The 9,749-nt window shown below is 44.4% G+C and overlaps 1 protein-coding gene across 6 annotated transcripts in view; it reads right to left on the minus strand.

The window, feature by feature from the left end:
• SVIL (supervillin) overlaps positions 1-9,013 on the minus strand; it is a 761,399-nt gene extending 752,386 nt beyond the window's left edge. For 3 of the 6 annotated variants that reach the window (XM_078663380.1, XM_078663382.1, XM_078663381.1), the window contains exon 1: positions 8,918-9,011. The gene's annotated coding sequence lies outside the window, so the exon portion shown is untranslated. Of the gene's footprint in view, positions 1-8,917 lie in introns of all 6 variants that reach the window. The other 3 variants (XM_078663371.1, XM_078663368.1, XM_078663383.1) reach the window with 2 other exon arrangements.
• Between the last annotated feature and the right edge of the window lie 736 nt (positions 9,014-9,749).

Consider the following 9,749-nt stretch of genomic DNA (forward strand, 5'->3'; position numbering starts at 1 on the left):
AAGTTCAATTGAGGTCCAGGCTCATAAAATGGAGTCAGTTACTTCGGCTACAATAATCCATGTCCTCTCTGCAGGTGTCAGACCCTGAGTGTGTTGAAGTAAACACTCCATTCTAACTCAGGACCAACTTTATGACAATTCAAAACTTTAAACATTCAAACTATGTCAGGGTGTTGTGTTAGATCACAGATAATACACTACAACGATCCTATTCGTGGGATTTGTCGAGTGCCTTGCAGATATAAAGTTGAGAAGTAACAGAGCACGGTTGCACACCATAGCATTGGTCTGTGCGAAGAATTCATAAGAATGACAGCTACTTAGCCTGCTGCTATCAGACACATGCACTAGGAAAGAGTGGAAGTAGGGTTATAGCCAGTAGTCCGTTACTGGGAATTCGGACAGATGCTTCCAGAACAAAAGAAATTTCAATTTTCCCCGAAGAAAAAGCATATTATATATATATATATTTAAAAAAAAAAATAAAAAAAAGAAAGTCTTTAAAAAACATTTTATGCCTTTGCGTTTTATAATTCATTTCTAATTTCATCCAGTCAGTGGCCTAGTTTTCATCACTGTTCTAGATACTTGGTCCACAAAGACTAGATGTGTTGCTTCCTTTCTTTTCCAGTCCTCTACAGCCAGTGTCAGACGACTTTAGATCTGCTGACTTTCACCCTCAATACAAAGGATTTCCTGTATTGAATGGCTTTCTCTTGCCCTGCCAAATGGCTTACAAGGGAAACTAGGCAGAGGCTTCATTTAACGCTGCTGGAGGAGGTTTTTGAATGTGGGTATTTTGTTCCTCTACTTTCAAATAAGGCTTGAAGACTTATTATCCAGTCTCTCCTCCACCACCCACCCATGATATAGCTCTGCATTCCGGGATTTAATTTAAGATCTCCTCTTGGGTGCCTAATGAAACTAAGAAGGCCTTATCATTAGTTAGGCATTTAGTTGGTTCACTGTCTAGGGTCATTTAGATATGGTCGTCTTAAAAAACAATATCTCCTGGAGCAGCCAGACTGCATCCCTTTGCAAAGTCTGAACAGCCACAGCTCAGCTTTTCATGGTGAGCGCTTCGATAGCAGTGTTTACTTCACCGGAAGCCTTTTAACAACTCATGTGGGTACAGCCATTTCCCCAACCCTCGAAAGAAAGGGTAATTGGGTAGGGAAAGTAGGTGTTCTGCTGAAATTGGTAGATCGCCGCTTCACTGCTTAAGTCTTCAACAGTGGACAACACTCCAGCAGTCACTTCAGTCCTTCTGTCCCTTGTGTAACTTTGGAACAATTATGAATTGATTTCCAGAACATCTGCTCTTCAAATCTTCTCCACCAGGTCTCATTTCAGTGCTATCAAACTTGCGGGATATCCCAACTCTGGCCACAGGAATCCTGTTTGCATTATTGGTCTGATAGTAGATTGCTGGACCAGTTCAAGCACTGCTTGTTTGCCAATGTCATAATGGAGACGATATTATAGGCTTTGATGCACGTACTAGAAGCCAGGCTAAACATACTTCCACATAACCCTGTCCATTCCAGAAAAATAAAAACGTTTACTGTGGTGCGATTCACTTCTTGTACCATATCCCATTTGGTAGGAGACAGTCCTGGGGCACCTGTGCCACACACACACTACAGTCACTCAGCTGGTGCAGGCCAGCCAACCCACACATTGCCACTGTGTGACAGTTTGATGCCTCGTCACACAACCACAAGGTTAAGGGGTACAGTCACAATCAGCTGCAAACTTAGCACAACAGGGATTTCCAGCTCAGGTGAGAACGCTCCGCACAGCTGGGCTCCAATTAAAAAACCCTCAGGACATGGGAGACAGAACCAGACGAGTTCCTTTTTGTGGTGAGGAAGAGTAGATGTGGCTGTTGAGGCAGAGCGGAGGGTCCAAAGCCCCACGCGCCATCGATCTACCCAGGCCAAGCACCCATCTTCCTCTACACTCACGCAGCAAAAAACATTCTTAGATGGGCATGTCTGCAAGCGACTGATCTCTAGGAATTCACTGGCACCTGGCCTCCAACCGAACAGTAGGCACACTTGAGTCTCCGACTTCAGAGTGCCATACAGACCAGTGCTCAGGAGATAAAATCCAACTTGTGTGCCATTCTCTAAAGAAGGCTAGGTAGACTGGAGGAAATAAATGCACCACAGACTTTCCGAGGTCTCCTGGCTGAATCCAGAGACGCTTTTTTACGGGTATGTGTAAAATTACAGCTACACAGCTCTGGAAACCACCAGGTCTGTAGGATACTCCTGCCAGTCAGATGTTTCCCAGGCCACAAGTCCCAGCTTCCCTTGTTGCCTCACACCAGCTTGCCACACTTAAGCTGCCTTTTGTTAGTTTGGAATTGCCAAGGTTCAAACAACTTCACCCTAACACAGCGGCAAGAAGTCAACAAGCTACATCTATGACATGCCCTTGCCTATTGAGTAACCAATTTTATGACTGTTAGATCGTGACATTCGACAATCTACTGAATAGACAACTATTTACACAGTTTGTCATTCAGCTTTGACCAGCTTACTTACTATTGGATCTCCCACTCAACCTGTCCCAACATGTGGGTCTTTTCCACAGCCCCTGCAGTCATGAACTTATTTCTGGGTGCACTGTCTCTTGACTGTCACAGATCTGCTTTATAATTTACAACTAAAACGTATTAGGGCATTTTTCTGCTATGCATTTGAGCAGTGAGTAAACCTGCTTTAGCCCGCGTTCGGATGTGCTGTAACGGCTTTCGGCATCCTGACAGTCCAAGTATTATCCGAAGTAGGATTCAGGGTCTTCAGTAGACATGTTTATGAGCAACAGATTCTCCAAGACAGTGATTTACCCCAGGTACTAGAAGTTTCTGAGAGACTTGGCTCTTCGTTGTACCAAAATACAGGTGGATTGCTATTTCCCACTAGATGTGTGGAGTCTGGCAGAGTACCAGACTTAAATACAAAAATGCCAGCAAAATTAGAATGAAAATGTTCATTGGTCTTGTTTGTTCAAATGTCACGCAGGCTGCAGTACTACATTCCACAAGTTACTTTTTATTTGTATTTTATTTTTGAGTTGGGTACTTTTTACAGTGCAGTTATAATGAAGCTGCTGCATGACCCACAAAGCAAAAAGATATCATGCTTTTTATTATTTGAAAATAAATTTTATTCCAATTTTGCTAGGGCTAAAAGAATAACTTAATGAGTAAGTAATTTGCGTCTGTAAGGTGAAGAGATATTTTATCTATATAAAATGTCACTGGACCCTTGAATGGTAGAGCTAAACGCAAGCACCATCAAGAAGGAGTGAAAAATGTAAAGATTTATTTTTTTTTTTTTAAAGAAGATTTTCCCCCCCTCTTTTACCATCAAAAAATAATAAATAAAAGTGTATGAGAGGTTTTTATATCTAGCTTCCGCTTGTCCTTCCGCCAATTCAAAACTAGCCACAGAGTGAGGAAGATCAGGGACTAATCACACCCTTAACTAGAACTCTACTGTACAAGATCATTAAAGATCAGATGAGACACCTCACCCACCAAATGGTGGCATGATTAATCATTGGTGTCTTTCACCCAGGTAAGCCACTGACCTTGGTGGGGTCAACAGCCTCCAGGAGCTCTTGTGTATATATAGTTCTCTAGACAAATGAGGAGGTCCAGTATAGTCTAAAAATGGTAATTGGAATGCCCTAAATTTCTATGAAAGGGACACAAACCATGATTAAAAATAAATCAGATAAGTGGAAATCCAGTGGTTCCAGCATTTCTAATTTGCCAGCATGTGTCAGTCAAATCCAAAAAATGCCCAATGGACACTACCTTCTTCAGGGCTCCTAGACCTCCCTGCCTACCCTTCTCTAATTCTAAAGGGGGTGTGTGAAAGGGAGGCGTAAGGCTCTCCCATCTGATTGACGCAAAACATTTTCTATGTTTTTGATCAGGTTCCGCCAGCTTGGAAGGAGGAGACACTTGCCTGTAATCACACTTACGCTAATCAATCAATCAGCATACTTGTAAAGCGCGCTACTTACCCATGAGGGTTCCAAGGCACTGGGGGGAGGGGGAGGGGGGAATGCTGTTACTGCTCGAAGAGCCAGGTCTTGAGGAGCCTTCAGAAGGCGAGAAGGTCTTGGGTCTGCAGTATGTGGCTAGGGAGGGTGTTCCAGGTCTTGACGGCGAGGTATGAGAAGGATCTGCCGCCGGAGGTAGTTCGTTGGATGCGGGAGACAGCTGCGAGGGTGAGGCTGGCGGGTGGGTGGGGGTGTGGAAGCGGAGTCTGCTGTTCAGGTACGCTGGTCCGGCATTGTGGAGTGCTGTGTGTGCGTGGGTGAGGAGCTTGAAGGTGATCCTAGAGGGAGTAGTGTCACTGGACAGTACCTAAATTGCTCTCCTCTTTCGGTTTTGCATCAATAATCAAGTAGGAGAGCCTTAAGCTTCCTTTTCACTCACCCCTTTAGATGGGTTTTCGCTCAAGTCACAGTGTAGAGCTCACTAATGTTTCAGTACTGGATTATCCGATTCAGACACTCATGATGCGTTAATCCTGTAGGATCCAACAGTGGCTTCAGACACAGTTAACCACACAATACGCTTTACATTACTTTCTGAACTTGCTATTAACGTTCTAGGCTTTCTGACTGAAACACATTTTAGCAAATCATTCTTAGAGTCAGCTGGCTTCATTTGGTTCATCCCCTTGGCTGAGTTCCTGTGCGTCCCCCAAGGATCTATTCTTTCACAGCATGTATCAAAATCTTTTGGCCCATTTGATCGAATCCTTCAGTTGGGAGTTTCTTACTCTATGACTATGGCACTTATGTTATTTCCAGATTGAAGGACGACAACACTAAGTCTTCCTCCAATTCATGTGCCTGCTAAACCAGTGTTTAGCATGGGGATGAATGCAAGCCACATTAAGCTGAATACTACTAAAACAGACTCTTGCCCCCTCGAATCCTTATGCACCTTTACCAGCCTGGGATCTATCCCTCAATAGCTTCAGTGGTCAAATACCTTGGCATCAAGGTGAACGCCTTGCTATCCATCCTCCGCAAACACAAATAGATAATGGACCGAGTCCTGAAACTTTTTAGACACCCACCCCCAGTCACAGATCTGGGTTGAAACCATCATCGTTCTTTAGCTCACTTCACCAACCCCGTTCAGACCCAGCCATATACAAATCAGTCTTTACCCTATTCCTCATGGAACAGTTCAGCCTGAACTGCCAAGCCAGGTCTTCCCTGTACCGGAAACAAGCATCCTGGGACCGGTTTCGGTGTAACACCTAATCAACAAGGCTAGCTTGAATCCAGTGGCAAAGTGAGCAAGGGACCCACGTCTGGGTATACCCTGCCAACTTTGGGCTAACAAAGCAAACACAAGGAGAGGATTGACAGAGCGTTGAAACGTTTCAGACACTCACCCCAGTCACAGATCTGGGTTGAATCCATCATCGTTCTTTAGCTCACTTCGCCAACCCAGTTCAGACCTTAGTCAATCAAGTAGAGGCGGTGGTCAAATCCTGCCCGTTTCACCTAGATTGCTTAAAACGTACACTACATTTACTCCAGTCCAAAAGGTCACAACCCTCAGCGCATTTTCTTCTTCACTGTATGTAAATTACTGCATTGTCATCGGCTCTGGCTCGTCTGTGCAGCTCATTCAAAAACTCCAACTAATTCAAATGTTTGCAGCCAGGTAAGCCTCTAGTCTTCATATCTTTCTGATTTTGGCTCGACTTCACTGGCTTCTGGGGAAGGAAAGACTTGTGTTGAACGCACTTTCTTAGGCTCATAAGGCAGTCTTCTCACATAGCACCCCCACCTTAGGTGCCACTTCCCTTCTTGCGCTTCGAGGTCTGTTTATGCCCTCACATGTATCAGATAGGTGTTCACCACTAGCATCCTCTATTAGAAGTTTGCTGGTGAAATAAAAAAACATTCCTGTAAGAGGTGTTGGAACATCCTCCATAAAGAAGCCTTACAATCAAATTTTATGTGCAGGTCTATGTATTGCTTCGAATACTAATGAAAGAATCCTTCGATATCCATGTATGCACTGCGAGGACATCTATAAGCTAAGAGCAGTATTGTGGTAACAGAGATTTTTGTGTCTCAGGAGAGAATGAGGAATTGGTAGCACAATAGCACCTGCAACTCATCCAAAATGTATTGTAAAGGTGTTTCTACATATGTGAGGTACATTGCCAACTTTTCGGGTGGCAAATTACAGGTTAAGCAGAAGCTGTGCTTTTATCATAAAATAACAGTCTATAAACTAAAGACAACAAAAACCCACAAACCACCCTTAAGTGACTTTATATTCATCTGTTGTACAGCCTGATGCTAAACACACCAATGCAAGGAGATAGACATTAAGAGTCGAAAGATTTTGCAAACTAATTGTGTCTTGCACACTGGACCAGCCATGCTCGTCACAATCATTGGCCCTTTAAACCAAGGAAATTGCACAGTGACACCAAAAGAGTTACCGAGTTAGCCTTTGAAGAAGACAAGCCAGTAATTACTGATACTAGCCGAATGCATGTTATTTTCTATATGTCATGTATACATACCAATAAGTACTGTTTTGTTATCGATTCCCTCTAACCATCTACGAGGGCAAACAAAATAGACTTGAGGCAATACAACCATGCAATCAATAGTGAACACCGGTAGAATATGGCAGGAGGGTAAAACATACATACATAATTAACATAGTACGCTCGTCTCAAAGTGGGAAGAGGTCATAGAAAACTAACTTTGCTCTTGAATGTTCAATGTGCCCTAAAATTGGTGACATATTTAGGCGAGAGGGAAAGAGAAAAAAAGCTCCTGGCGAACTTTGCTAGTGCAATCTTAACCTCACATCTGTTTTGGATGCTAATTTCTTGGCACTGCCTGGAAACCACTGCTGCACCTGCGGGGAGGAGGAGATTCCCTGACACACAAGTAACAAATGGACCACCAAGCAGTGCACAAAACTAGCATCTTCATTCCAGTGACAGTGGCAAGTTGGGTGGTGGTACTAACTACCCACCAAATTGCCACTCTTCGTTCAGTCTTTGCCTCCTGTTGTCAGAACACAAACCTACATCAGAGGTGACCATCATTCAGACACATTATACAAGTCCCCCACCCTCCTCACACAACACAGCCCATTAGAAGGAGCTCAAAACACAAAATCCCTCTAACTTGCAACTCAATTACACAGATGAAAAACTTAACGGGACTTCAAACTGGGTGTAGCGAAATGGACTGCATTTTATAATTGCGTATCCTGGATAGAAGAAAGGTCAGGGAGGGCAGCTAACAGCCATCTCCTTATGCATTACCCTTGGATTTCGTGCTGCTATGGACGTGGGTTCAAAAAGCATGGCACCCCATCAAAAAGAACACTAGGGGCACGGAATAAAAAAAAACTGAGAAAAATAAACAAGTAAGCAAACCTGATCTCTCAAAACAAAATGAGAGCCAATAAAGATTTTGTAAAAACTAAACATACCAACAACTGTGAGCCAAAACAGTCAGGACAGCAATAGATTGCAACGAGACAGTCTATTTACTTGCCGTCGTGTGGCAACGATGTACGTTGCTTGCTACTTGACGAGTCTAGTGAGGACAGCCTGCTTGATGCAGCACACAATGTATTGATTACACCCAGCACGTGTTTGTGTTATGTAAACTACACCAACAGCCACTGCAAGTTACCTTTTTCACCTGTGCCTGAGTCTACGCCGTCCCACAAGCATTGCATCCGTCGTAAGCTGGCGTGACTCCGCCAAGCAGAAGTAACAAAATAAACATTGTCAAACCGCTTCTGATAGTAACCTGCCCCCTGCACTGTGAAGGGACAATACGTACATTTCATTCTGGAATAACACCCTGCTACAGTTGCAAGTCTCAAACTACAAGCATGAAAAAACAATAAATAACAAACGCCACAAACATGAAGTGCGTAATGACATGTCACGAGACACAGCGCAGCAAAAGTGGGGAATAAGGTGTTTAGATGGGGGAACAAATAACTGACTCCAATTGCGTCCAGCCCATTCGGCTGGAGTCCCGGGAAAGGAGGGGGGGTCAGATCTAGGGGAGGAAAGGAATGTCACCAGCCTACAACCCTCCTTTGGCCAGAAGGAAAAGAAAACGACAACATCCTGCAACAAACCCACGACCGGCGCGCTGGGCAGCATGCCAACTACAATGTACAGGAAATGAACAAGGACTGTGGAAAGTCAGCCTGCATATCGCCAGCAGAAAATGCATCACCGGCCAAATTAACGGTATCCATCTCATGAATAAAGGCACAAATGGTAAGGACTCGGGACCTTCAGTTCGCAATTAGACATGGGCACTGAAGTAAACTCCCCAGCTGGTCCGCACACGCGCTTCCCGGCTTTAGGGTGCCTAAAATAACTTGTTGCTGGAGAGCCACGCAGAAGGGACGGGGTTTGCATGAGCCTGAGCCGTAACAAGAGCTCGCTGCTAGAAACGCACAGCGCCTCGCTCCAAATGCCAATGTTTTCCTTTCCAGTACCGTCGCCTGACGCCCATAAAGGAGTTTTAAAGGCTCGCGGGGGTGAGACAACTGTATAAACTCCAGGTTAAGAGCTCGCTCCAGGTGCAGGATTAGCCAGAAATTAGTTTGACCGAGTAATACTCAGCAGCGACTTAAGACAGGAGTAACACTGCTGGGTAAAAACATTTTCTATTTCTTTAAAAAACAAAATTCTATTACGAATATCACTACTTCTAAAGCAAACAGCGACCTCCAAACTCCTGCCCTTTGAAAGTTTTACAGAATGTGTACGAAGTGCTCACACCGTGCAGAAAAGAGTAATGAAAGTGCCGTGGCAACCTTTCCCGAATGAGGCGGGAGGTTCCCGTTATTGGGCCTTACCTCCCGCCAGAAGATGTTAAAAATCCAGTTGTATCCGCTTTTCTTCCTATAGTAATGCACGTCAATGGATGAAAGCACATCGAGGTAATGAGAAAGCTGGTTTTATACTGATTGACAGGCCGAGGGGCGTTATTTCGGAGTCTTTTGTAGCTGGTCGTCCCACTACATTCTTCCATTGGCTAAAGAAAATGACCCGCCCGAAAAGGGCGGCCGAGCCAGCCGTGAAGAAACCGCCCCAGCGACTTGTCGGGAGGAGACTGTCCTGTTGCTCCGGAAAACTTCGCCCAGCCGCCTGAGGGCCGGTACTCCAGGCAAGGTGAGCGGAGCCTGTGCATGCCGTTGTAGTTTGTGCTGCCAGAAGTGGTGGGGAACGTAAACATTGACGTCACCCTATTTTTGCATGTCAAAGGGAGATCCAGGTGCTTAGAAAGACGCTGTAGATCACTGGTTGTTAACCTTTTCTCTTCCTTGGACCCCCCATTTAACCCCCTTCCTTTAACTTCCTCTTCCTTGGACCCCCCTGGAACGCAGAGACCCCTACTGAATCGTTATTGGAGACTCAGGACCCACACTGAGTCATTACTAAAAGTCCAGGACCCTGACCTAAGCATTTTTAATGACTTTGAACTACAAAACAGCACACACAACTAAAGAAAGAGGCATTCATCAAACACATACACACATGATGAAACAGTTTATTGAATTCACAAATATAACATTTTTAATAGGTAAGTTGGACCCTTTCTAAATTCAATTAAGGCCACTCATTGTCCACACTACATTCTGTTTGATACACTTGCATTGCTCCCAAGAATCAGTCTGAGGGGACCTA

This window comes from Lissotriton helveticus, chromosome 10, assembly GCF_964261635.1.
Source record: "Lissotriton helveticus chromosome 10, aLisHel1.1, whole genome shotgun sequence".
In the NCBI taxonomy this organism is placed as follows: Eukaryota; Metazoa; Chordata; class Amphibia; order Caudata; family Salamandridae; genus Lissotriton; species Lissotriton helveticus.